The sequence below is a fragment of the Pseudophryne corroboree genome, chromosome 2, assembly GCF_028390025.1.
Source record: "Pseudophryne corroboree isolate aPseCor3 chromosome 2, aPseCor3.hap2, whole genome shotgun sequence".
Lineage (NCBI taxonomy): Eukaryota > Metazoa > Chordata > Amphibia > Anura > Myobatrachidae > Pseudophryne > Pseudophryne corroboree.
In genome coordinates, this window is record NC_086445.1 from 187,636,714 (window position 1) to 187,664,465 (window position 27,752).

The 27,752-nt window shown below is 45.9% G+C and overlaps 1 non-coding gene across 1 annotated transcript; it reads right to left on the reverse strand.

The window, feature by feature from the left end:
- Nucleotides 1–7,739: 7,739 nt before the first annotated feature.
- On the reverse strand, nt 7,740–7,846 carry LOC135054215 (U6 spliceosomal RNA). Its single transcript, XR_010243426.1, has one exon. It is a non-coding gene; the product is annotated as a U6 spliceosomal RNA (small nuclear RNA).
- Between the last annotated feature and the right edge of the window lie 19,906 nt (nt 7,847–27,752).

Below are 27,752 nucleotides of genomic sequence, written 5' to 3' on the forward strand. Positions count from 1 at the left end.
ATCGTTTTGTTACTCTCATTGACTTTCAAACCATTAGCGTTATCTTTGTGTTCCAGTCACTGTTTATACCCCTGTGTGCTAATAAACATCAATGTGCACATGCGCAGGAACTTTCTACAGCCTCCTCGTTTTCTCCACCGCACCACCACTGACCCACTAGTGCCCCCTCCGGGAACAGACAGAGTTACAGACCTGACACACATGATGTGATTTTGCTCTTTCCTCATGTGCGGTGAACCATGATTTGAGGACTGCATACTATGAGGATAACATCACCCGACTGAAAGCATTACAGAACCAGCAGAACCCTTCACTATTAGAAACAAGCACTGATCACTATAGAGTTCTTCGTGTTGGCGCCGCTCATGTTTGAGGATGATTCATTATTATTATTAAGATCCTTTATTGATATGATGCCACAAGGATTCTGTAGTGCTGTACATACAGCAAAAAGCTGCGTAGTACATGTGTGATCTTACAGGTCAGTAACAGAAAAATTCCTAATTTACAAATAATTTGACTTTCATTACGTAGAGACCACAGAGGGAGAGGGAGCTTACATTCTATATTCATCTGACCATGCCACTTTCATCCACTGCTACTTTGTTCATTGTCTATGCAATTTGCACCACTGAACTGACAAACCCGCATTGTCAGCGGTATATGTACTACAACTTGACCAGGATATCCTGGTTTTTTTTTTCTTCCACAAATGTAAGTGGGAAGTGACTCCAACCAGAATATTGCTTTGGATACTCCCAGAAGAGATATAGCTGAAGTGTTATGTGAGAGCCTACCTGTACTAGAGAGCTGAGTTGAGGTTTGGAGGATCGCGCGTAATTCACCATACTGTATCAGCCCTAAAGGAAGCCACCATTACTGAATAAGGTCCAGAGAGTGGAGAAGACATCCCAAAGAAAGAAGATACCAAGATGAAGAAGAAAGATAATGCCGTGATGTGGAAGTCAGAAGACTCTGTGCTGAAGAAAGAGGATGCACCGTAAAAAGAAGGGGCCTTTGGCCAAATGAGTCCAGAAGACAACAAGTCAATAAGAAGTCCTGACCAGCAAAGAAGGCAGTGGGGAAAACAAAAGCACTTCTCATTTGCCCTGCTGTTTTCTATCCCAGACAGAGCAGGTTCTGGATCAAGACTACGCTACTCAGCAGTCAGGCCCCTTTAAAGGAGGGATCAGCGGCAGTGGAAGAAGCTGAAGGTCAAGTGGCCATCAATAATAACTTCTGGAGGATTCGGGGTAGTCGTATGCATCCCTATTCAATAATAAAGAGAAGATCTGCCAAGTGATGCTTCCATTCACAGGTGGTACCAGGTGATGATCATTGACCCTGTTACAATTAAACTCCCTCAAGCATTGCTTAAAGCTTATGAAAAGCAAATGCTTGACCTCGGCCTTTATAAAAATCAGTCCGGCTCAGAACCCACTAAATGTTCATGAAAACTGTGGTTTGAATTCAGCAATATGTGAAAGCTTACTCTGTGATATCTCCAAATTCATCTCTTGTAAAGTATTCTCATGAAAAACATAAAAATAATGTTCTCATGCCTTCGTTAAGGGCCTAATAGCAACTGAATTCCAGAACTCATTTTACCAGCTGTTTAATCTATTCAAATTTATAACAATGCAGATTAGGCAGCGAACATAAATATTACTACAGCAATTATTCATTGTAATTAATCAAAAAGGCTGAATTTAAATGACTCTGCTATGACATAAAGAAAAATTTTATGTGCACTGGACACAATCACATTAAAAGATAATACCTAGTTTAAGATAAAAAAAAAAAGTGTACTTACTGAGTACAGAAGTTCATATGTTTTATAAACTGAAATGCAAGATGTTTAATACTGGAAACAGACTATACAAATGGCCAATTAATATGCTAATTCTTCTGCACTTTATTGATATTTTGAAAGCATGGCCCACATTACTATCTAATACTGATTCAAAATGCCATTAAAAAGTTATCTGATTTCTGTGTAATGGCGTCTAAGTCGCTTTTACACATTTTTTTATATCCTAATAGGTCCACTGTGTCCTATATTGCTAACAGGAATGGAGATCAGAGGCCTTATAGCCGTGTAAGCCTGTAGACTAGATAACCTTATTTTTATGAAATCTAGCTCCCTTTTGGAAGTGCATTAAAAATGATTTTAATTGTGCCTTGTTTGCTGGCAGCTGCACTTCTACACTGCATTGGCCCAAAAGATAAAGTCAAAGCACAGTATACGTCAACCTGTATTGGCTTGAACAATGTCCTGTTTTCATCCAAATCTACTGCTCATTAGACCTTCAGTCAGCCAATATTAGACTCGGGCCAGTATTTACTAAAAATCCGAGTTTGGCCGATTTGTGTTTTTTTTTCTAAGTCCCAATCCGGGAATTCACTAAGCAGAAAACTCGGCAGTGTCTGGTCTATTCGTAATGGTTTGATTGGCAAAGTTCTGAAATACGACTGAATAGACCATCGGTCAAACGCGGCTGTTATTTCATACAATACGGGCATTCACTATTCATTCGTATTTGGGTGTTAGTCTCTGAGTGCTCAAGTGCGGGTCTATTTTTTTTCGATTCGTTAAAAAAAGCAGCAAAAAAATAGACCTGCTTTTTCCAGTCGAGTTTGGATAACTATGCACGGATCAGTGAGATCTGTGCATGGTTATCTATGGGAAAGGGTCTGTTTAGTATAAAAACTGAAAAAAAAATTGCGTGGGGTCCTCCCTCCTAAGCATAACCAGCCTCGGGCTCTTTGAGCTGGTCCTGGTTGAAAAAATGTGGGGGGGGAAATGACAGGGGTTCCCCCATATTTAATCGACCAGCACCGGGCTCTGCGCCTGGTCCTGGTGCAAAAAATACGGGGGACAAAAAGCGTAGGGGTCCCCCGTATTTTTGAAACCAGCACCGGGCTCCACTAGCCAGGTACATAATGCCACAGCCGGGGGACACTTTTATAGTGGTCCCTGCAGCCCTGGCATTACATACCCAACTAGTCACCCCTGGCCAGGGTACCCTGGAGGAGTGGGAACCCCTTAAATCAAGGGGTCCCCCCCCTCCAGCCACCCAAGGGCCAGGGGTGAAGCCCGAGGCTGTTCCCCCCATCCATGGGCTGCAGATGGGGGGCTGATAGCCAAGTGTAAAATAAAAGAATATTGTTTTTTGCACAAGAACTACAAGTCCCTGCAAGCCTCCCCCCATCTCTGTTAAATGTCTGCTGTTCTATTCCTCCCACCATCTGTGTGCATACCTGCTACTCATCCCCCCCTCCACACACACACACACACGCACGCACGCACGCATGCACGCACACACACACACACACACACACACACATTGCTGCTCTCCCCCACTTTCCTTATCAAATGCAGGCAGTGCACTGTGCAGCCACCTTACCTGCAAGCTGCAATGCAGAGTTGGGACTGAGTAGTCTGTGAAAATGCCTGGAATGAAGAGCAGTGCCGCATGTCACCCCCAGCCAGGACTCCAGGAGCTGTCAAAGTTATTGCCTGTGCCGGGTGGTTTCTTTATCTGTATGTGTTTCTTCCTCTAATATCGGCACTCGTGTTTTTCTTCCTGGCACTCCAAACGATCAGTCAAGCCTTCTGTGCTATGTTTTTGATGTCTGTAAAGGAACTTTGAATCCTGCTGAGCCTCCAGTCTGCTGAAGTCCAAGTTGCACTGTGATAGTTACAGACTTGTTAACCAGGTCTGTAACTATCACAGTGCAACTTGGACTTCAGCAGAAGAAAGAAACCTTTATATGCAAGTGTTATCCTTACTCATTGTAAGTAAGGTACGCCATTACTTCTTATTTTGACTGAATAGAAAGAAGTCATAGAAGGTGGAGGAAGATAAAGATACCTTTATGAGTGGTTCCTATTGCACTTGGGTGTGAGTACGGTACGAATAATTTCTGGTGGAAGAATAACCATTGTGAAGCACCACGCCTCTATTATTTATAATCCACTGATAAGACTTTCTCTTGAACATTAGAAAAACATACTACACCATATTGGTTTTCTTTTCTTTTGTTTTTTTTCTAGAGATGAGCGGGTTCGGTTTCTCTGAATCCGAAGCCGCCAGAACTTCATGTTTTTTTTCACGGGTCCGAGCGACTCGGATCTTCCCGCCTTGCTCGGTTAACCCGAGCGCGCCCGAACGTCATCATGACGCTGTCGGATTCTCGCGAGGCTCGGATTCTATCGCGAGACTCGGATTCTATATAAGGAGCCGCGCGTCGCCGCCATTTTCACACGTGCATTGAGATTGATAGGGAGAGGACGTGGCTGGCGTCCTCTCCGTTTAGAATTAGAATAGATTAGAGAGACACTTGATTTACTAATTTTGGGGAGCATTAGGAGTACTCAGTAGTGTACAGTGCAGAGTTTTGCTGATAGTGACCAGTGACCACCACTTTTATTTATAATCCGTTCTCTGCCTGAAAAAAGCGATAAACAGCACACAGTGACTCAGTCACATACCATATCTGTGTGCACTGCTCAGGCTCAGGCCAGTGTGCTGCATCATCTATATATATTATATATCTGTCTGACTGCTCAGCTCACACAGCTTATAATTGTGGGGGAGACTGGGGAGCACTACTGCAGTGCCAGTTATAGGTTATAGCAGGAGCCAGGAGTACATAATATTATATTAAAATTAAACAGTGCACACTTTTGCTGCAGGAGTGCCACTGCCAGTGTGACTAGTGACCAGTGACCTGACCACCAGTATATAATATTAGTAGTATACTATCTCTTTATCAACCAGTCTATATTAGCAGCAGACACAGTACAGTGCGGTAGTTCACGGCTGTGGCTACCTCTGTGTCGGCACTCGGCAGCCCGTCCATAATTGTATATACCAGTGACCTAACCGTGGTTTTTTTTTCTTTCTTTATACATACATACTAGTTACGAGTATACTATCTCTTTATCAACCAGTCTATATATTAGCAGCAGACACAGTACAGTGCGGTAGTTCACGGCTGTGGCTACCTCTGTGTCGGCACTCGGCAGCACGTCCATAATTGTATATACCAGTGACCTAACCGTGGTTTTTTTTTCTTTCTTTATACATACATACTAGTTACGAGTATACTATCTCTTTATCAACCAGTCTATATATTAGCAGCAGACACAGTACAGTGCGGTAGTTCACGGCTGTGGCTACCTCTGTGTCGGCACTCGGCAGCCCGTCCATAATTGTATATACCAGTGACCTAACCGTGGTTTTTTTTTCTTTCTTTATACATACATACTAGTTACGAGTATACTATCTCTTTATCAACCAGTCTATATATTAGCAGCAGACACAGTACAGTGCGGTAGTTCACGGCTGTGGCTACCTCTGTGTCGGCACTCGGCAGCCCGTCCATAATTGTATATACCAGTGACCTAACCGTGTTTTTTTTTTCTTTCTTTATACATACATACTAGTTACGAGTATACTATCTCTTTATCAACCAGTCTATATATTAGCAGCAGACACAGTACAGTGCGGTAGTTCACGGCTGTGGCTACCTCTGTGTCGGCACTCGGCAGCCCGTCCATAATTGTATATACCAGTGACCTAACCGTGGTTTTTTTTTCTTTCTTTATACATACATACTAGTTACGAGTATACTATCTCTTTATCAACCAGTCTATATATTAGCAGCAGACACAGTACAGTGCGGTAGTTCACGGCTGTGGCTACCTCTGTGTCGGCACTCGGCAGCCCGTCCATAATTGTATACTAGTATCCAATCCATCCATCTCCATTGTTTACCTGAGGTGCCTTTTAGTTGTGCCTATTAAAATATGGAGAACAAAAATGTTGAGGTTCCAAAATTAGGGAAAGATCAAGATCCACTTCCACCTCGTGCTGAAGCTGCTGCCACTAGTCATGGCCGAGACGATGAAATGCCAGCAACGTCGTCTGCCAAGGCCGATGCCCAATGTCATAGTACAGAGCATGTCAAATCCAAAACACCAAATATCAGTAAAAAGCCTCTTTTTTTCTTTGCGTCATGTGCTGTTTGGGGAGGGTTTTTTGGAAGGGACATCCTGCGTGACACTGCAGTGCCACTCCTAGATGGGCCCGGTGTTTGTGTCGGCCACTAGGGTCGCTAATCTTACTCACACAGCTACCTCATTGCGCCTCTTTTTTTCTTTGCGTCATGTGCTGTTTGGGGAGGGTTTTTTGGAAGGGCCATCCTGCGTGACACTGCAGTGCCACTCCTAGATGGGCCCGGTGTTTGTGTCGGCCACTAGGGTCGCTAATCTTACTCACACAGCTACCTCATTGCGCCTCTTTTTTTCTTTGCGTCATGTGCTGTTTGGGGAGGGTTTTTTGGAAGGGACATCCTGCGTGACACTGCAGTGCCACTCCTAGATGGGCCCGGTGTTTGTGTCGGCCACTAGGGTCGCTTATCTTACTCACACAGCGACCTCGGTGCAAATTTTAGGACTAAAAATAATATTGTGAGGTGTGAGGTATTCAGAATAGACTGAAAATGAGTGTAAATTATGGTTTTTGAGGTTAATAATACTTTGGGATCAAAATGACCCCCAAATTCTATGATTTAAGCTGTTTTTTAGTGTTTTTTGAAAAAAACACCCGAATCCAAAACACACCCGAATCCGACAAAAAAAATTCGGTGAGGTTTTGCCAAAACGCGTTCGAACCCAAAACACGGCCGCGGAACCGAACCCAAAACCAAAACACAAAACCCGAAAAATTTCAGGCGCTCATCTCTATTTTTTTCTCTTTTTGACTAACGGGCCAGAGGAAGTCTCAGCGGAAGTTCTTGGACTTAATGTGACCGATGTGGATGAATCCCCTATCTATCTAAGTATAAGGAATTCAGATTGTTTATTATATGTGAGCGCATGTGGAGAATTATGTAAATTTCTTTTCTTCTATCAATTTTATAGTACGTTAGGTGGACGTGCCTACATAATTTATCATTTGCAGCTCTCGAGTGCGCAGTAGGAGATATCTATTTGTTTTTTCTATGTTAAAATTAAGTTCTGTCCTTCATTCAAAGTAGATATTGCTTCAGGGATGTCGTATCTACACCTCTTGAACCTTAGAAATATTTTTTGCACATACGGTATGAAATCTTGTGTTTGTGTCTATACTCTCCAGCAGGGCCCTCTTCCCTCATGTTCCTTTCCTTCTCTTTCTTAACCTAACTTCAACTCCATACTCCCTTTGACGGGCCCAAATCCCTCAGTATTCTGCCACCATGATACTTATTTCAGTGTCGTCTCCTGATGATGATATTGTCTTGAACTGTTAAGGTGGATACACACTGGAAGATATATCTGCAGATCAATTGATCTGCAGATATATCTATCGACGGATCGGGCAGTGTGTTGAGCATACACATTGCCCGATCCGTCGGGGACTGACGTCATGAACTGGGCGGGCATGTAAACACGCCCGCCCAGTTCAGCTGTCAATCACCGCCGGCCGCCGCAGCATGTGTACGGGCGGTCGGCCGACCGCCATACACACAGCGGCGCGCCAATATATCGGTAGATATATTGGCCGTTGGCTGTGCTGCGGGGCCGACGCGATACGTCTGTGAACGACGGAGTTCACAGACGTATCGGCCGTACACACTGGCCGACGGACCAGCAATATATTGGCCGTTCACGAGAATGGCCGATATATCGGCCAGTGTGTACGGGCCTTAAGTCACTGTTTTCTTGTTTTGCTTATTGTATTTATTTATTTTTAAATATATCACACTTCATGAATTTGCGTGTCATCCTTGCGTAGGGGCCATGCTAATCTTCTCTGTATCGTTCCAATTTTAGTATATGTGCAGCTAAAGCGAGCACGTTTTGCTTATTTTTTATGTGTAATCCCTGTGGATCCCTTGACGCACCATATAAATAAAGGTTAATAATATTAATAATAATAATAAGAATTTACTTACCGATAATTCTATTTCTCGTAGTCCGTAGTGGATGCTGGGGACTCCGTAAGGACCATGGGAATAGCGGCTTCGCAGGAGACTGGGCACATCTAAAGAAAGCTTTAGGACTATCTGGTGTGCACTGGCTCCTCCCCCCATGACCCTCCTCCAAGCCTCAGTTAGGATACTGTGCCCGGACGAGCGTACACAATAAGGAAGGATTTTAAATCACGGGTAAGACTCATACCAGCCACACCAATCACACCGTATAACTCGTGATCTGAACCCAGTTAACAGCATGATAACAGAGGAGCCTCTAGAAAAGATGGCTCACTACAGCAATAACCCGGTTTTTTTGGTAACAATAACTATGTACCAGTATTGCAGACAATCCGCACTTGGGATGGGCGCCCAGCATCCACTACGGACTACGAGAAATAGAATTATCGGTAAGTAAATTCTTATTTTCTCTAACGTCCTAAGTGGATGCTGGGGACTCCATAAGGACCATGGGGATTATACCAAAGCTCCCAAACGGGCGGGAGAGTGCGGATGACTCTGCAGCACCAATTGAGAGAACTCCAGGTCCTCCTCAGCCAGGGTATCAATTTTGTAGAACTTTACAAACGTATTTGCTCCTGACCAAGTAGCTGCTCGGCAAAGTTGTAAAGCCGAGACCCCTCGGGCAGCCGCCCAAGATGAGCCCCCTTCCTTGTGGAGTGGGCATTTACAGATTTTTGGCTGTGGCAGGCCTGCCACAGAATGTGCAAGCTGAATTGTACTACAAATCCAACGAGCAATAGTCTGCTTAGAAGCAGGAGCACCCAGCTTGTTGGGTGCATACAGGATAAACAGCGAGTCAGTTTTCCTGACTCCAGCCGTCCTGGAAACATATATTTTCAGGGCCCTGACAAGGTCTAGCAACTTGGAGTCCTCCAAGTCCCTAGTAGCCGCAGGCACCACAATAGGTTGGTTCAGGTGAAAACGCTGAAACCACCTTAGAGAGAAACTGAGGACGAGTCCTCAATTCCGCCCTGTCCGAATGGAAAATCAGATAAGGGCTTTTACAGGATAAAGCCGCCAATTCTGACACGCGCCTGGCCCAGGCCAGGGCCAACAGCATGACCACTTTCCATGTGAGATATTTTAACTCCACAGATTTAAGTGGTTCAAACCAATGTGACTTTTGGAACCCAAAAACTACATTGAGATCCCAAAGTGCCACTGGAGGCACAAAAGGAGGCTGTATATGCAGTACCCCTTTTACAAACGTCTGAACTTCAGGGACTGAAGCTAGTTCTTTTTGGAAGAAAATTGACAGGGCCGAAATTTGAACCTTAATGGACCCCAATTTCAGGCCCATAGACACTCCTGTTTGCAGGAAATATAGGAATCGACCCAGTTGAATTTCCTCCGTCGGTCCTTACTGGCCTCGCACCACGCAACATATTTTCGCCAAATGCGGTGATAATGTTTTGCGGTTACATCCTTCCTGGCTTTGATCAGGATAGGGATGACTTCATCCAGAATGCCTTTTTTCCTTCAGGATCCGGCGTTCAAAACCGCCATGCCGTCAAACGCAGCCGCGGTAAGTCTTGGAACAGACAGGGTCCTTGCTGGAGCAGGTCCCTTCTTAGAGGTAGAGGCCACGGATCCTCCGTGAGCATCTCTTGAAGTTCCGGTTACCAAGTCCTTCTTGGCCAATCCGGAGCCACGAATATAGTGCTTACTCCTCTCCATCTTATCAATCTCAGTACCTTGGGTATGAGAGGCAGAGGAGGGAACACATACACTGACTGGTACACCCACGGTGTTACCAGAGCGTCTACAGCTATTGCCTGAGGGTCCCTTGACCTGGCGCAATACCTGTCGAGTTTTTCCCAACGGTTTATAATCATGTGGAAGACTTCTGGGTGAAGTCCCCACTCTCCCGGGTGGAGGTCGTGCTGAGTAAGTCTGCTTCCCAGTTGTCCACTCCCGGAATGAATACTGCTGACAGTGCTATCACATGATTTTCCGCCCAGCGAAGAATCCTTGCAGCTTCTGCCATTGCCCTCCTGCTTCTTGTGTCACCCTGTCTGTTTACGTGGGTGACTGCCGTGATGTTGTCCTACTGGATCAACACCGGCTGACCTTGAAGCAGAGGTCTTGCTAAGCTTAGAGCATTGTAAATGTCCCTTAGCTTCAGGATATTTATGTGAAGTGATGTCTCCAGGCTTGACCATAATCCCTGGATATTCCTTCCCTGTGTGACTGCTCTCCAGCCTCGCAGGCTGGCATCCGTGGTCACCAGGACCCAGTCCTGAATGCCTAATCTGCGGCCCTCTGGAAGATGAGCACTCTGCAACCACCACAGGAGGGACACCCTTGTCCTTGGTGACAGGGTTATCCGCTGATGCATCTGAAGATGCGACCCGGACCATTTGTCCAGCAGGTCCCACTGGAAAGTTCTTGCGTGGAATCTGTCGAATGGGATTGCTTCGTAGGAAGCCACCATTTTACCCAGAACCCTTGTGCACTGATGCACTGAGACTTGGCTCGGTTTTAGGAGGTTCCTGACTAGCTCGGATAACTCCCTGGCTTTCTCCTCCGGGAGAAACACCTTTTTCTGGACTGTGTCCAGGATCATCCCTAGGAACAGAAGACACGTCGTCGGAACCAGCTGCGATTTTGGAATATTGAAAATCCAATCGTGCTGCCGCAACACTGCCTGAGATAGTGCTACACCGACCTCCAACTGTTCCCTGGATCTTACCCTTATCAGGGAATTGTCCAAGTAAGGGATAACTAAAATTCCCTTCCTTCGAAGGAATATCATCATTTCGGCCATTACCTTGGTAAAGACCCGGGGTGCCGTGGACCATCCATACGGCAGCGTCTGAACTGATAGTGACAGTTCTGTACCATAAACCTGAGGTACCCTCGGTGAGAAGGGTAAATTTTGACATGAAGGTAAGCATCCTTGATGTCCCCAGACATCATGTAGTCCCCTTCTTCCAGGTTCGCAATCACTGCTCTGAGTGACTCAATCTTGAATTTGAACCTCTGTATGTAAGTGTTCAAAGATTTTAGATTTACAATCGGTCTCACCGAGCCGTCCGGCTTCGGTACCACAACAGTGTGGAATAATACCCCGTTCCCTGTTGCAGGAGGGGTATCTTGATTATCACCTGCTGGGAATACAGCTTGTGAATGGCTTCCAAAACTGTCTCCCTGTCAGAAGGAGACATCGGTAAAGCCGACTTTAGGAAACGGCGAGGGGGAGACGTCTCGAATTCTAATTTGTACCCCTGAGATATCACCTGAAAGATCCAGGGGTCTACTTGCGAGTGAGCCCACTGCGCGCTAAAATTCATTGAGACGGGCCCCCCACCGTGCCTGATTCTGCTTGTAAAGCCCCCGCGTATACTGAGGGCTTGGCAGAGGCGGGAGAGGGTTTCTGTTCCTGGGAACTGGCTGATTTCTGCAGCCTTTTTCCTCTCCCTCTGTCACGGGGCAGAAATGAGGAACCTTTTGCCCGCTTGTCCACGAAAAGACTGCGCCTGATAATACGGCGTCTTCTCATGTTGAGAGGCGACCTGGGGTACAAACGTGGATTTCCCAGCTGTTGCCGTGGCCACCAGGTCTGAAAGACCGACCCCAAATAACTCCTCCCCTTAATAAAGCAATACTTCCAAATACCGTTTGGAATACGCATCACCTGACCACTGACGTGTCCATAACCCTCTACTGGTAGAAATGGACAACGCACTTAGACTTGATGCTAGTCGGCAAATATTCCGCTGTGCATCACGCATATATAGAAATGCATCTTTTAAATGCTCTATAGGCAAAAATATACTGTCCCTATCTAGGGTATCAATATTTTCAGTCAGGGAATCCGACCACGCCAACCCAGCACTGCACATCCAGGCTGAGGCGATTGCTGGTCGCAGTATAACACCAGTATGTGTGTAAATACCTTTTAGGATACCCTCCTGCTTTCTATCAGCAGGATCCTTAAGGGCGGCCATCTCAGGCGAGGGTAGAGCCCTTACAAGCGTGTGAGCGCTTTATCCACCCTAGGGGGTGTTTCCCAACGCACCCTAACCTCTGGCGGGAAAGGATATAATGCCAATAACATTTTAGAAATTATCAGTTGTTATCGGGGGAAACCGCATCATCACACACCTCATTTGATTTCTCAGATTCAGGAAAACTACAGGTAGTTTTTCCTCACCGAACATAATACCCCTTTTTGGTGGTACTCGTATTATCAGAAATGTGTAAAACATTTTTCATTGCCTCAATCATGTAACTTGTGGCCCTACTGGAAGTCACATTTGTCTCTTCACCGTCGACACTGGAGTCAGTATCCGTGTCGGCGTCTATATCTGCCATCTGAGGTAACGGGCGCTTTAGAGCCCCTGACGGCCTATGAGACGTCTGGACAGGCACAAGCTGAGTAGCCGGCTGTCTCATGTCAACCACTGTCTTTTATACAGAGCTGACACTGTCACGTAATTTCTTCCAACAGTTCATCCACTCAGGTGTCGACCCCCTAGGGGGTGACATCACTATTACAGGCAATCTGCTCCGTCTCCACATTATTTTTCTCCTCATACATGTCGACACAAAAGTACCGACATACAGCACACACACAGGGAATGCTCTGATAGAGGACAGGACCCCACTAGCCCTTTGGGGAGACAGAGGGAGAGTTTGCCAGCACACACCAGAGCGCTATATATATATACAGGGATAACCTTATATAAGTGTTTTTCCCCTTATAGCTGCTGTATAGGTAATACTGCGCCTAATTAGTGCCCCCCTCTCTTTTTTAACCCTTTCTGTAGTGTAGTGACTGCAGGGGAGAGCCAGGGAGCTTCCCTCCAACGGAGCTGTGAGGGAAAATGGCGCCAGTGTGCTGAGGAGATAGGCTCCGCCCCCTTATCGGCGGCCTTATCTCCTGTTTTTCTATGTATTCTGGCAGGGGTTAAATGCATCCATATAGCCCAGGAGCTATATGTGATGCATTTTTTTGCCATCTAAGGTGTTTTTATTGCGTCTCAGGGCGCTCCCCCCCAGCGCCCTGCACCCTCAGTGACCGAAGTGTGAAGTGTGCTGAGAGCAATGGCGCACAGCTGCAGTGCTGTGCGCTACCTTGTTGAAGACAGGACGTCTTCTGCCGCCGATTTTCCGGACCTCTTCTGCCTTCTGGCTCTGTAAGCGGGCCGGCGGCGCGGCTCTGGGACCCATCCAAGCTGGGCCTGTGATCGTCCCTCTGGAGCTAATGTCCAGTAGCCTAAGAAGCCCAATCCACTCTGCACGCAGGTGAGTTCGCTTCTTCTCCCCTTAGTCCCTCGATGCAGTGAGCCTGTTGCCAGCAGGTCTCACTGAAAATAAAAAACCTAAACTAAAACTTTCACTAAGAAGCTCAGGAGAGCCCCTAGTGTGCACCCTTCTCGTTCGGGCACAGAGATCTAACTGAGGCTTGGAGGAGGGTCATGGGAGAGGAGCCAGTGCACACCAGATAGTCCTAAAGCTTTCTTTAGATGTGCCCAGTCTCCTGCGGAGCCGCTATTCCCATGGTCCTTACGGAGTCCCCAGCATCCACTTAGGACGTTAGAGAAAATAGTAATAATAATAAATAATATATACAGAAGACCTAAAACTGTGGTTTACTTGCAGTCTTTTACATTTTAGTTTTTGCTCCTTAATAAGACATTTTGCCTTGTAAAGCCATGAAACACACATAGCACTGAAAAGGTTAAAGATTGTGCCTGAAATCCCACCTACCTGAAAATCCACCTGCCAAGACATACAGGGTACGTTCAGTTAAAAAATCCAAATTCAGTAGTACCATGTATAACCACCAGGTGGTCTCTTCCAATCAAACAATATATTGTGCAACGTATTTTTAGACGGAACAAAGGCTGGATTCCCATATACTATACTTGTGTATACGTATTTAAATTATTACATGTTATTTGACAAAACGAGTAGAATGGTATACATGAAAAGCCTTTATTTGCCTCTTGATAGATCCAATTGTACTGTACTTTTTACAATTGCAATATCCGCTTTACACTCTAAAATGCTATCTTGCTTACTGTTGTATTAAATCAGTTGCAAAGTTTTCAAAAGCACCTCTGCGGCATCACAGAAGAGCAAACAACTGATTTACTACTAATTAGAACCATTGCTGGTTATAAATAACCAAGAAGTCAGTTAATGTTATTGTATCAATGCTCTTGTTCACTTGAATACACAAGTAAACAAGAGCAAAGAAACTTAATTGTGTTACTCTAGTCCTGAAGCCATACTGTAAGGGTGTGTACTGTACACACAGTGAGATATTTTCTTTCGATTTTGACTATATAGTCAAAATCGCAAGAAAAGTTAGTGCAGATCGCAAAGTGAAAGTCACCTTGCGATCCCGATTCGATCCCGATGCGCGGTCCCGCCAGGTCGGCATCGCAAGAAAAGATAGACTGTGCAGGCAAGTCAATCCTTGCTAGATCGGTGTACTATCTAGTTCATCTCACATGTCAATGACATCTCACATAAGCCAAAATCTCACATAAGCCAAAATCGTAAGCACACATAGTCCATATCTCAAGAAAAGTTAGTCAAAATCGGTGGTGCTGGGCTCCGGGGAGTTCAAGGGAAATCGCAAGTGAAAACCGGGTATAGCAAAGATCTCACCGTGTGTACACACCCTAAGTCTCAGTGCATTCTTGGTCTCCAGAAAAATGTCTGCCACTAGTACAACTCAGTAAAAGAAACATACTGGAGCATATGTATCAAAGCTTGGAGAGAAATAAAGTACCGGCCAATCAGCTAACTTCCTTATTACAGGCTATCTTTGAAAAAGGACAGCAAGGAGCTGATTGGTTGGTATTTATCTCTTTCCACTTTATCTCTCTCCAAGGGTTGTTGCATATGCCCCAGTGTGTTTTGCTTGTGTTTCTGGTTATAATAACACTGGAGTGGCTAAAGTGTGCCATTATTTTAACACACACTGAACACTACCAGTATACACTCACCTCCCAGCAAACTCTGTGGTCCAGGGGCCATCACTGAAGAATCAGGTTTGTAAGGGAATGTCAGTGGTGCAAGTAGAAAAAAATGTCTTATAGGTACTGTGTGGCGCGTGCGCCAAAAATGGGTGTGGCCAAATGCCACATGGGGCGTGGCCAATGAAAATGGGGGCATGATAAACATATGGGGGGGACAGATACACATATGACACCAATAGTGCCAGATACACGTTGCCCCACAGTGCCAAATATACATTGCCCTACAGTGCCAGATATACATTGCCCCAGAGTGCCAGATACACATTGCCCCAGAGTGCCAGATACACAAATGCCCCCACAGTGCCAGATACACAAATGCCCCCACATTGCCAGATATACATTACCCCACAGTGTCAGATACACATTGCTCCAGAGTTCCAGATACACAAATGCCCCCACAGTGCCAGATACACAAATGCCCCCACAGTGCCAGATATACATTACCCCACAGTGTCAGATACACATTGCTCCAGAGTTCCAGATACACAAATGCCCCCACAGTGCCAGATACACAAATGCCCCCACAGTGCCAGATATACATTACCCCACAGTGTCAGATACACATTGCTCCAGAGTTCCAGATACACAAATGCTCCCACAGTGCCAGATACACAAATGCCTCCACAGTGGCAGATACACATTGCCCCACAGTGCCAGATACACATTGCCCCACAGTGCCAGATACACAAATGCCTCAGTGTCAGATAACATTGCCCCACAGTGCCACATACACAAATGCCCCCACAGTGCCAGATATACATTGCCCCACAGTGCCAGATACACAAATGTCCCCACAGTTCCAAATACACATTGCCCCACAGTGCCAGATACACATTGTCCCACAGTGCTAGATACACAAATGCCCCAGTGTCAGATACACATTGCCCCAGTGTCCGATATACATTGCCCTACATTGCCAGATACACAAATGCCCCCACAGTGTCAGATATACATTGCCTCACAGTGCCAGATACACAAATGCCCCCACAGTGCCAGATACACATTGCCCCACAGTGCCAGATACACAAATGCCCACCAGTGCCAGATACACAAATGCCCCCACAGTGCCAGATACACAAATGCCCCCACAGTGCCAGGTATACATTGCCCCACAGTGCCAGATACACAAATGCCCCCACAGTGCCAGATACACAAATTCCCCAACAGTGCCAGATATACATTGCCCCACAGTGCCAGATATATATTGCCCCATCCCCTGCTCTCCGCTGCCTCTGTTGCTGCTGTGTGAGGGGAGGAGAGCGCAGCGCACACCTCTCCTGCCCCTCAATGCTCGTAAAGTCCGGTCTCCGGCGGCGGGTATCTCCAATGAGATGCCGGTTCGTTAGCCAATCAGAGCTCGTGGACTGGCAGCCAATCAGGAACCGTGGCTGCCGGGCCACGAGCTCTGATTGTTTAGTAAACTGGTGCCTTATTGAGATTCACCCCGCTGCCGCCGCTGGAGACCGGACATCACACCACAGAGAATTGAGGGGTAGGAGAGGCGCTGAGCTTTCTTCCCCTCACATAGCAGCCAGCGGGATGCAGGTATGGTGGATAGCCCAGCGGTACGGTGTACCACCTGGGAATTTCTTACCGGTATGCCGTACCGCCCCGTTCGGCCATACTTGCAGCACTGGGGAATGTCTACAAACATTGGGCCTAATTCAGACCTGACCGTAGCAGCAAATTTGTTAGCAGATGGGCAAAACCATGTGCACTGCAGGGGGGGGGGGCAGATATAACGTGCAGAGACAGTTAGATTTGGATGTGTGAGTTAATTCTGAAATCTAAATTACAGTGTAAAAATAAAGCAGCCAGTATTTTCTCTGCACAGAAACAAAATAACCCACCCAAATTTAACTCTCTCTGCAAATGTGATATCTGTCACACCTGCAGTGCACATGATTTTGCCCATCTGCTCACACATTTGCTGCTACGATCAGGTCTGAATTACCCCCATTATGCATATGTTTTGCAATAAAATCACACACACAGACACTGTAATAACATCACACAGTGTAACATAGAAGTTAATTCACCTGACTGTTGTGCTCAAGACTTTAATTAGGAACTGTCCATCAGCAGAATGAACAAGCCTGGAAATCTATATATATAAAAGGCAAAAATGGAGATTGACTCATCACGAAATCTCTTAAACCACAAGGCCTACAATTTTGAAACTTGGCAGGTAGCTTCTCCTTAGGTCCCAGGTGCTTGCTAAGAACCAGTTTTACAAATGTCACTGTCCATCCACGGAAATCACCAAAAATGTATATATGTATGTATGTATGTATGTATGTATGTATGTATGTGTATATGTATGTTCCAGCATAACTCAGGAATGCCTGGACCAATTTACACCAAACTTGGTACACATATGATTTACAATCTGGGAACAAACACTGTGGGATAACACACCCCTAGCACCACTAGGGATGAGGCAGCAGCACAGAGTATTTCAGCAGACAGCACAACTCTGGAATGGCTTGTGCAATTTACACCTAACTTCGTACACATATGACTTACAATCTGGAAACAAACACTGTGTAATGCACTGTGGTAACAAGAACAAAAATAACACCTACCTACTAAATGGGGTAAAATTAGGGGATTCTGTACTGGAAAAGGACTTAGGTGTCCTCATAGATAGCAAACTAAGCAGTAGTAACCAAAGTAGGACTGCAGCAAAGAAGGCTAATAAGATATTAGCATGCATAAAACGGGGAATTGATGCTAGGGACGAGAGTATTATACTCCCGTTATATAAATCACTTGTGAGGCCACACCTTGAATACTGTGTACAATTCTGGTCACCTTACTACAAAAAGGATATCCTGGAGCTAGAAAAGGTTCAAAGGCGGGCGACCAAACTAATTAAGGGTATGGAGACGCTGGAATACGAGGAAAGGCTTGCAAGACTAGGCATGTTTACACTGGAAAAGAGGAGATTAGGAGGGGACATGACCAACATTTACAAATATATAAGGGGACAATATACAGATCTTGCGCAGGACCTGTTTTTGGTTAGATCAACACAGATAACTCGTGGACACTCGCTCAGGTTAGAGGAGAGGAGATTCCACACAATACGGCGTAAAGGCTTTTTTACGGTAAGGACGATACGTGTTTGGAATTCCCTGCCTGAGGGAGTTGTAATGGCCAACTCAGTCAACACCTCTAAGAATGGGTTAGATAAATTCCTAATGGATAAGGAAATCCAGGGTTACGGGGCATAGTCACACACTATGGTTATTATAAAAAAGAGGGGTTAATCGGAACGGCAGTCAGCAACTTCAGTCAAAATTTTATACAAAATAATCGTGCATAGGAGACCACAAATAGGTTGAACCCGATGGACAATTGTCTTTTTTCAACCTTAGATACTATGTTATTATGTTACTATGTTACTATGATTAAAAGAACTGCCGAAACTGCATTCCTGTGAGTTCCAGCACAAGCCTGTCTGTAAATGTACAAAAACCTCCACTGCTTCTGTTCTCTGACAGTTCTTGCTGTAGCATTTGGAGCACTGTAAATAGATGCCCGGAGGACGGTACAGTCATTGGGTGGAATTGGATTTGTATTCATATCTTCGATATGTTTCTCTTAATATTGGTACCTAAAAGCATTGCACAGACTGTGACACATTTACTCCTACGAATGCCTCCTGCTCAATTGTATTAGAATTAAAATATCGCACATCTAACTAGAACTAAAGTATTCAATAAGGAAATCAGCCCCAAGTCCAAAAGACATTGTAAGAACGCACCAAAAACAGAGAGACACCATGATCTATCTTCCCCAAACCATGGCATAGCTGACTAAAGCCAATCAGAGGCAGGAGTGTGGCATGCACAGACAGGCTGTTCATTTGCAGTGCTGGGCGTGATTTATCTGTGGGATATAGGTAGAGGAGAGAGGATGATGAGGGCCATTAAAATGTAGGGCGATGCTTTTTATGATTGAAGTCTGTATTACAACGGCCATAAAGCAAGGCAGCGAGCGGCCATTAACATTTCCATCATCAGATCTCGCAGCCTGTCACAAGCGCATAACTCATCTTTACTGCGTCGCTCTATACGCCGGGCCTGATACAATGTCTGAAGAGATACGCAGCATTCATGGAGAGGTGGGGGGAAGAGCTTGCTTGGGATGTAATGTCCTTCACGGAATTATTCCCCCATTCTAACCAAACCCTCTTCCTTGACCCCCCTCCCTTCTTCAGCCACAATCTCTTTCACTCAGGCACATGGGAACTCTCTCTCTCTCTCTCTCTCTCTCTAGTTGTGACAGTGCATTCCACCGCCTAGCACCCCCCTGCTGGTACACATCTTCCTGACATACTGCTTATAAAGAGCAGAGGGACAGCATTTGGCAGCGCACACGGCTCACTCCACAACACACAGTGTTGCCAATATGCAGGGCTTCTCCCAAACTCTGCCCACAGTCAATAACAAGGAATGTCATATTTTTTTGTGGTCACCCACTAGCCTCCCTCTAAGAACACAGACATCAAACACAATGATGGAGAAGAGGTGATGGGCAAAATAGCCCATCTGAATAAAAGATTGTAATCAGTTAGCGGCTGCCCCAGTTTCAGGTGCTATTCTCAGCGGATTTGGTTATCTATTGTTGGCGAATAGAAAAAGCCAAGTCTGAGTACTTACTTGGGTATATTAACCCTTTCATTGTCAATCATGGCATGCATTCATTTAATCATTCAGACACATCCATAGTAATCTGCAGTTTATATGCAAGCCTCCACAAAGGAACTGAGTGCCGTAAACTGTTATGTGTTCTCTCGCTAGTCCCCATGTATTTCTTTCCAGGGCCGCCCGCTGGTATACTTTTATATTGTCTTCACAGCCTGTTATACTGGGTCTGTTTATGGTTCTCCTTTCCGTCTGACACTGTTCTGCTTATTAGAAGTGTCAAAAGCAGGAACTCCCTTTACAATTTGGAATTCTGACAGTATTTATACCTTTCCTCTCTTTCTAGGTACGTATGCACAAACTAGTCAATTTGTCTCAGGCAAAGTGCAGTGCTAATGCTGGTTAGGAACAAAGAATTACAGTCCCTTTGAGCTTTGCGGTCTCAAGGGTAGTATTAGCATCTAGAAACGGCATAGCAAGTCCAATTTCTTATTACATTTCTGTGATATGGTAATATTTATTATATATTTATTAAGGAGATCCTAAGGTGTAAGGCTGTTTCATTACTTTGAAATATTGGCTTAAGCGTTCTTGAACAATATCCCTAACGAATACAAAGCGATAGGCTCGAATAAAACCCGTTGAAGTGTGAACACACAAACCCCCCTTAACACACAACGTGAAGATCTGTAAAACACACACACACATTACACACACACACTCCAATCCTCCATCCTTTCCTTTCACAGACAGATGTGGATTTATGCATTAGTCCCATTGCTCAAATAGAGAGGAGTGGGGATTTATTTAGGTATAACTGTATGTAATAAAGATTTGTGTTTCGTCCTGATCCATTGTATTGTGCCAAGTCTACTACAATCAAATACAATTATTATTAACATGTATTTATGTAGTGGCAGCATGTTCCATAGGTTTTTAAAGTTGAGATCAAACACAGTAATACAAGAAGTCTGGGTATAAACAGACACAATACACATACACATCCCAACACACGCTAAAATGACTACCTGGCAGTACACTGTAAATGGCCAGGCAGACACTCCAGGTTTTATAGCCTCTGTCTGAGATACATATTCTCTTGGGGAGCATGTAACGCCAGTAATCAAGGGTAGGGAAAATTAATCTGCAACTGAAAATGACCGAGAATGTCCCTTGAAATGTGTAAATTGCTGAATTTGTTGCAACTGATGTCATAAACAGAAAGAAGAGCACAGTAAGTATACTGAAAGCTATAAATTCTTCCCAATAATTTTAATTGCTCTGTTAATTTTACTTGCAATCAGTTTAGGATACTGTTACGAGAATTGCTGTTTGCCCACTCGTCGTCCTCTGCCATGCTTTAGTTGGCTCTTTATTAAATGATTGCATATAATAAAACATATTAATTGTAGTGCCTTGTGTAGCATTTACATGTACTGGCTAGACATAGTGAGTCTTCCTAATTTACTTATTGTGTACCCCACACGCTTGTGACCTTTTCCCAATAAGCCAGTGGTTCCCAAATTTTTTAAATCACGGCGCTCTAGAGTATCATAATTCTTTTCATGGCACCCCTAGGCCAAAAGTTTATTATTGATACATTTTGAAATAAATATTAAATTAAGTAAATTGTGTTTATATGTCATCCTTAGAGTCAGTTGTGTTGTGAGGGACAGGATTCACTTGTGTTTGTCCACATATGTTAAGATTGGTAGCCACCGGCACTGGTTTTACCTATTACATTGATCATAAATAATTAGAATAGGTCCTGGACCACCAATCCAAAGCACCCCTGCAAGTGTCCCGAGGCACCCCAGGGTGCTACGGCACACAGTTTGAGAACAACTGCAATCAGCCATTTTCTATTATTTTTACTAGGGAAATTAGTTGGTTGATATTTATCACTAATTGCACACTCAGTGCGAATCTTGGCATGATATTGGCACCCAGAATCACATTGCAGTATTCCGCTGGTATGGATTAACCCTCCGTTAGGCGCACCTCTGGGACTCCCGGGTTCAGGCGCAGTGTGCCTGACAGGCGCCTGTTAGAAAATTGTCATTAGCACCTAATTAACTCAATTCTAATGCTCTTAAAGTGATCAGTGACCTTCATTAGGATGTACAAAGAGAGAAATCGTAGGTTTTATGGGCCATTTCAGCAGAAAATCTGATGCAAAAAGAGAGAAAACACAAACATGAGTATAAGTTTGGGTGCAGTGTGTCTGAGAGGCCACCCTGGACAAACCTACATATTTCTGCAAAATATCCACAACCTTTGTAATTTTCGTTCATAAAATGAGCAAAATAAACAATTAATAGATGAAAATAAAAGGAAAAACGAACCTTCAAAAATCGGAGGAGTTTGGGCGCAGTGTGCATGAGAGGCCAGAAGGGTCACTACTGCACTCCACATTGGCGGCGGGAAAACTGACTAGGGAGGTTTCGAACAGCACCTAGAGATAGGAAGATACTAGCAGGGACAGGCTCCTGCACCCCCTTGGAGCGGAGAGGGGAGCGAGAACAGCTTTGCGGCGCCTGTCAGGCCAGCTGAGTCTGAGTGAGGGTTAATGTTCACCTTCAGGGTTCGGACCCCATCCCTGCGATGTGCTTATAGTGGCAGCGGGACTTCTATGCATGTGCAGTACCGCTGACCACGCATGCATGACTGCTGTTGCCGGTGAGGGTTTCGGGGGAACCCTCTGCCGGCTAGTTATGTGAAGTGTAGCTCATAGGCTAGAATGGGCTAACTGGTGTTTCAGAGAATAAGCTGCAAATATCTCATGATAAGTGGGCCCCTAAGTAAGCAATGGGGAGGTGATTCGTTTTTTGACAACCTCCTTCTGACTGTAAATAAATATTCCACTAGGAACCTCCCTTTCCCTGATGTGAAGAGCTGGAATTCACTGAATTGTGCTTGGAAATGAACATATTACACATCACCTATAGCTCTGCATCAAAGATTCATGGAATAGCGTCCGCAGAGTTCTGTTGCGATTTACAGATAGACTGAGTGCCTCAGACAGGACAGTTATGGAGCGAGCCTGGTCTCAGCTTCAGATAACAGGGGATCTGTGGGGGTGCTGTAATTTGTTTTGAAATGCAATTATGTCACTCCTATGTTATCTGCTTAGTTATGTTGCCATAGGATTCTGTCCAGTTACCCATCTGCTTAGTCCCTCCCCCTGGCATGTCCCTAAACCCCGCCCTTTCCCTGACTGTCCTGCCACCTGCTGTTCCCCACAGCAGGGATGTTCATTGATCAGTGAAAACCAAAGGATTGCCATCGATGATTTCATGTCATTGATGCTAAGCCCACATCCCTAGTACATCTGAGGTGTCTCACTGCTAATAACTTGTCCAGACTACCCCACTACATACTTGCCTACCTGACCCTCTCCATGAAGGAGAAAATGCTCTGTTCCTGGACTTTCCTGGTAATGTATGATTGCCATCACCTCTCTGTATTACACACACCTCTTCCTCTCTCTCTCTCTCTCTCTCTCTCTGTCCCTCTCTGTATTACTCACATTTATCTCCTGCTTTGTCCCCCTCTGTATTAGAGATGAGCGCCTGAAATTTTTCGGGTTTTGTGTTTTGGTTTTGGGTTCGGTTCCGCGGCCGTGTTTTGGGTTCGACCGCGTTTTGGCAAAACCTCACCGAATTTTTTTTGTCGGATTCGGGTGTGTTTTGGATTCGGGTGTTTTTTTCCAAAAACACTAAAAAACAGCTTAAATCATAGAATTTGGGGGTCATTTTGATCCCAAAGTATTATTAACCTCAAAAACCATAATTTACACTCATTTTCAGTCTATTCTGAATACCTCACACCTCACAATATTATTTTTAGTCCTAAAATTTGCACCGAGGTCGCTGTGTGAGTAAGATAAGCGACCCTAGTGGCCGACACAAACACCGGGCCCATCTAGGAGTGGCACTGCAGTGTCACGCAGGATGTCCCTTCCAAAAAACCCTCCCCAAACAGCACATGACGCAAAGAAAAAAGAGGCGCAATGAGGTAGCTGTGTGAGTAAGATTAGCGACCCTAGTGGCCGACCCAAACACCGGGCCCATCTAGGAGTGGCACTGCAGTGTCACGCAGGATGGCCCTTCCAAAAAACCCTCCCCAAACAGCACATGACGCAAAGAAAAAAAGAGGCGCAATGAGGTAGCTGTGTGAGTAAGATTAGCGACCCTAGTGGCCGACACAAACACCGGGCCCATCTAGGAGTGGCACTGCAGTGTCACGCAGGATGGCCCTTCCAAAAAACCCTCCCCAAACAGCACATGACGCAAAGAAAAAAAGAGGCGCAATGAGGTAGCTGACTGTGTGAGTAAGATTAGCGACCCTAGTAGCCGACACAAACACCGGGCCCATCTAGGAGTGGCACTGCAGTGTCACGCAGGATGTCCCTTCCAAAAAACCCTCCCCAAACAGCACATGACGCAAAGAAAAAAAGAGGCGCAATGAGGTAGCTGTGTGAGTAAGATTAGCGACCCTAGTGGCCGACACAAACACCGGGCCCATCTAGGAGTGGCACTGCAGTGTCACGCAGGATGTCCCTTCCAAAAAACCCTCCCCAAACAGCACATGACGCAAAGAAAAAAAGAGGCGCAATGAGGTAGCTGTGTGAGTAAGATTAGCGACCCTAGTGGCCGACACAAACACCGGGCCCATCTAGGAGTGGCACTGCAGTGTCACGCAGGATGTCCCTTCCAAAAAACCCTCCCCAAACAGCACATGACGCAAAGAAAAAAAGAGGCGCAATGAGGTAGCTGTGTGAGTAAGATTAGCGACCCTAGTGGCCGACACAAACACCGGGCCCATCTAGGAGTGGCACTGCAGTGTCACGCAGGATGTCCCTTCCAAAAAACCCTCCCCAAACAGCACATGACGCAAAGAAAAAAAGAGGCGCAATGAGGTAGCTGTGTGAGTAAGATTAGCGACCCTAGTGGCCGACACAAACACCGGGCCCATCTAGGAGTGGCACTGCAGTGTCACGCAGGATGTCCCTTCCAAAAAACCCTCCCCAAACAGCACATGACGCAAAGAAAAAAAGAGGCGCAATGAGGTAGCTGTGTGAGTAAGATTAGCGACCCTAGTGGCCGACACAAACACCGGGCCCATCTAGGAGTGGCACTGCAGTGTCACGCAGGATGTCCCTTCCAAAAAACCCTCCCCAAACAGCACATGACGCAAAGAAAAAAAGAGGCGCAATGAGGTAGCTGTGTGAGTAAGATTAGCGACCCTAGTGGCCGACACAAACACCGGGCCCATCTAGGAGTGGCACTGCAGTGTCACGCAGGATGTCCCTTCCAAAAAACCCTCCCCAATCAGCACATCATGCAAAGAAAAAGAAAAGAAAAAAGAGGTGCAAGATGGAATTGTCCTTGGGCCCTCCCACCCACCCTTATGTTGTATAAACAAAACAGGACATGCACACTTTAACCAACCCATCATTTCAGTGACAGGGTCTGCCACACGACTGTGACTGATATGACGGGTTGGTTTGGACCCCCCCCAAAAAAGAAGCAATTAATCTCTCCTTGCACAAACTGGCTCTACAGAGGCAAGATGTCCACCTCATCTTCACCCTCCGATATATCACCGTGTACATCCCCCTCCTCACAGATTATCAATTCGTCCCCACTGGAATCCACCATCTCAGCTCCCTGTGTACTTTGTGGAGGCAATTGCTGCTGGTCAATGTCTCCGCGGAGGAATTGATTATAATTCATTTTAATGAACATCATCTTCTCCACATTTTCTGGATGTAACCTCGTACGCCGATTGCTGACAAGGTGAGCGGCGGCACTAAACACTCTTTCGGAGTACACACTTGTGGGAGGGCAACTTAGGTAGAATAAAGCCAGTTTGTGCAAGGGCCTCCAAATTGCCTCTTTTTCCTGCCAGTATAAGTACGGACTGTGTGACGTGCCTACTTGGATGCGGTCACTCATATAATCCTCCACCATTCTATCAATGTTGAGAGAATCATATGCAGTGACAGTAGACGACATGTCCGTAATCGTTGTCAGGTCCTTCAGTCCGGACCAGATGTCAGCATCAGCAGTCGCTCCAGACTGCCCTGCATCACCGCCAGCGGGTGGGCTCGTAATTCTGAGCCTTTTCCTCGCACCCCAGTTGCGGGAGAATGTGAAGGAGGAGATGTTGACAGGTCGTGTTCCGCTTGACTTGACAATTTTGTCACCAGCAGGTCTTTCAACCCCAGCAGACCTGTGTCTGCCGGAAAGAGAGATCCAAGGTAGGCTTTAAATCTAGGATCGAGCACGGTGGCCAAAATGTAGTGCTCTGATTTCAACAGATTGACCACCCGTGAATCCTTGTTAAGCGAATTAAGGGCTGCATCCACAAGTCCCACATGCCTAGCGGAATCGCTCCGTGTTAGCTCCTCCTTCAATGCCTCCAGCTTCTTCTGCAAAAGCCTGATGAGGGGAATGACCTGACTCAGGCTGGCAGTGTCTGAACTGACTTCACGTGTGGCAAGTTCAAAGGGCATCAGAACCTTGCACAACGTTGAAATCATTCTCCACTGCACTTGAGACAGGTGCATTCCACCTACTATATCGTGCTCAATTGTATAGGCTTGAATGGCCTTTTGCTGCTCCTCCAACCTCTGAAGCATATAGAGGGTTGAATTCCACCTCGTTACCACTTCTTGCTTCAGATGATGGCAGGGCAGGTTCAGTAGTTTTTGGTGGTGCTCCAGTTTTCTGTACGTGGTGCCTGTACGCCGAAAGTGTCCCGCAATTCTTCTGGCCACCGACAGCATCTCTTGCACGCCCCTGTCGTTTTTTTAAAAATTCTGCACCACCAAATTCAAGGTATGTGCAAAACATGGGACGTGCTGGAATTGGCCCAGATTTAATGCACACACAATATTGCTGGCGTTGTCCGATGCCACAAATCCACAGGAGAGTCCAACTGGGGTAAGCCATTCCGCGATGATCTTCCTCAGTTGCCGTAAGAGGTTTTCAGCTGTGTGCGTATTCTGGAAAGCGGTGATACAAAGCGTAGCCTGCCTAGGAAAGAGTTGGCGTTTGCGAGATGCTGCTACTGGTGCCGCTGCTGCTGTTCTTGCGGCGGGAGTCCATACATCTACCCAGTGGGCTGTCACAGTCATATAGTCCTGACCCTGCCCTGCTCCACTTGTCCACATGTCCGTGGTTAAGTGGACATTGGGTACAGCTGCATTTTTTAGGACACTGGTGACTCTTTTTCTGAGGTCTGTGTACATTTTCGGTATCGCCTGCCTAGAGAAATGGAACCTAGATGGTATTTGGTACCGGGGACACAGTACCTCCAACAAGTCTCTAGTTGGCTCTGCAGTAATGATGGATACCGGAACCACGTTTCTCACCACCCAGGATGCCAAGGCCTCAGTTATCCGCTTTGCAGTAGGATGACTGCTGTGATATTTCATCTTCCTCGCAAAGGACTGTTGAACAGTCAATTGCTTACTGGAAGTAGTACAAGTGGGCTTACGACTTCCCCTCTGGGATGACCATCGACTCCCAGCGGCAACAACAGCAGCGCCAGCAGCAGTAGGCGTTACACGCAAGGATGCATCGGAGGAATCCCAGGCAGGAGAGGACTCGTCAGAATTGCCAGTGACATGGCCTGCAGGACTATTGGCATTCCTGGGGAAGGAGGAAATTGACACTGAGGGAGTTGGTGGGGTGGTTTGCGTGAGCTTGGTTACAAGAGGAAGGGATTTACTGGTCAGTGGACTGCTTCCGCTGTCACCCAAAGTTTTTGAACTTGTCACTGACTTATTATGAATGCGCTGCAGGTGACGTATAAGGGAGGATGTTCCGAGGTGGTTAACGTCCTTACCCCTACTTATTACAGCTTGACAAAGGGAACACACGGCTTGACACCTGTTGTCCGCATTTCTGGTGAAATACCTCCACACCGAACTGACCGAAGAGCTGATTTTTTTGGTATTTTCACCTGGCATGTCAACGGCCATATTCCTCCCACGGACAACAGGTGTCTCCCCGGGTGCCTGACTTAAACAAACCACCTCACCATCAGAATCCTCCTGGTCAATTTCCTCCCCAGCGCCAGCAACACCCATATCCTCCTCATCCTG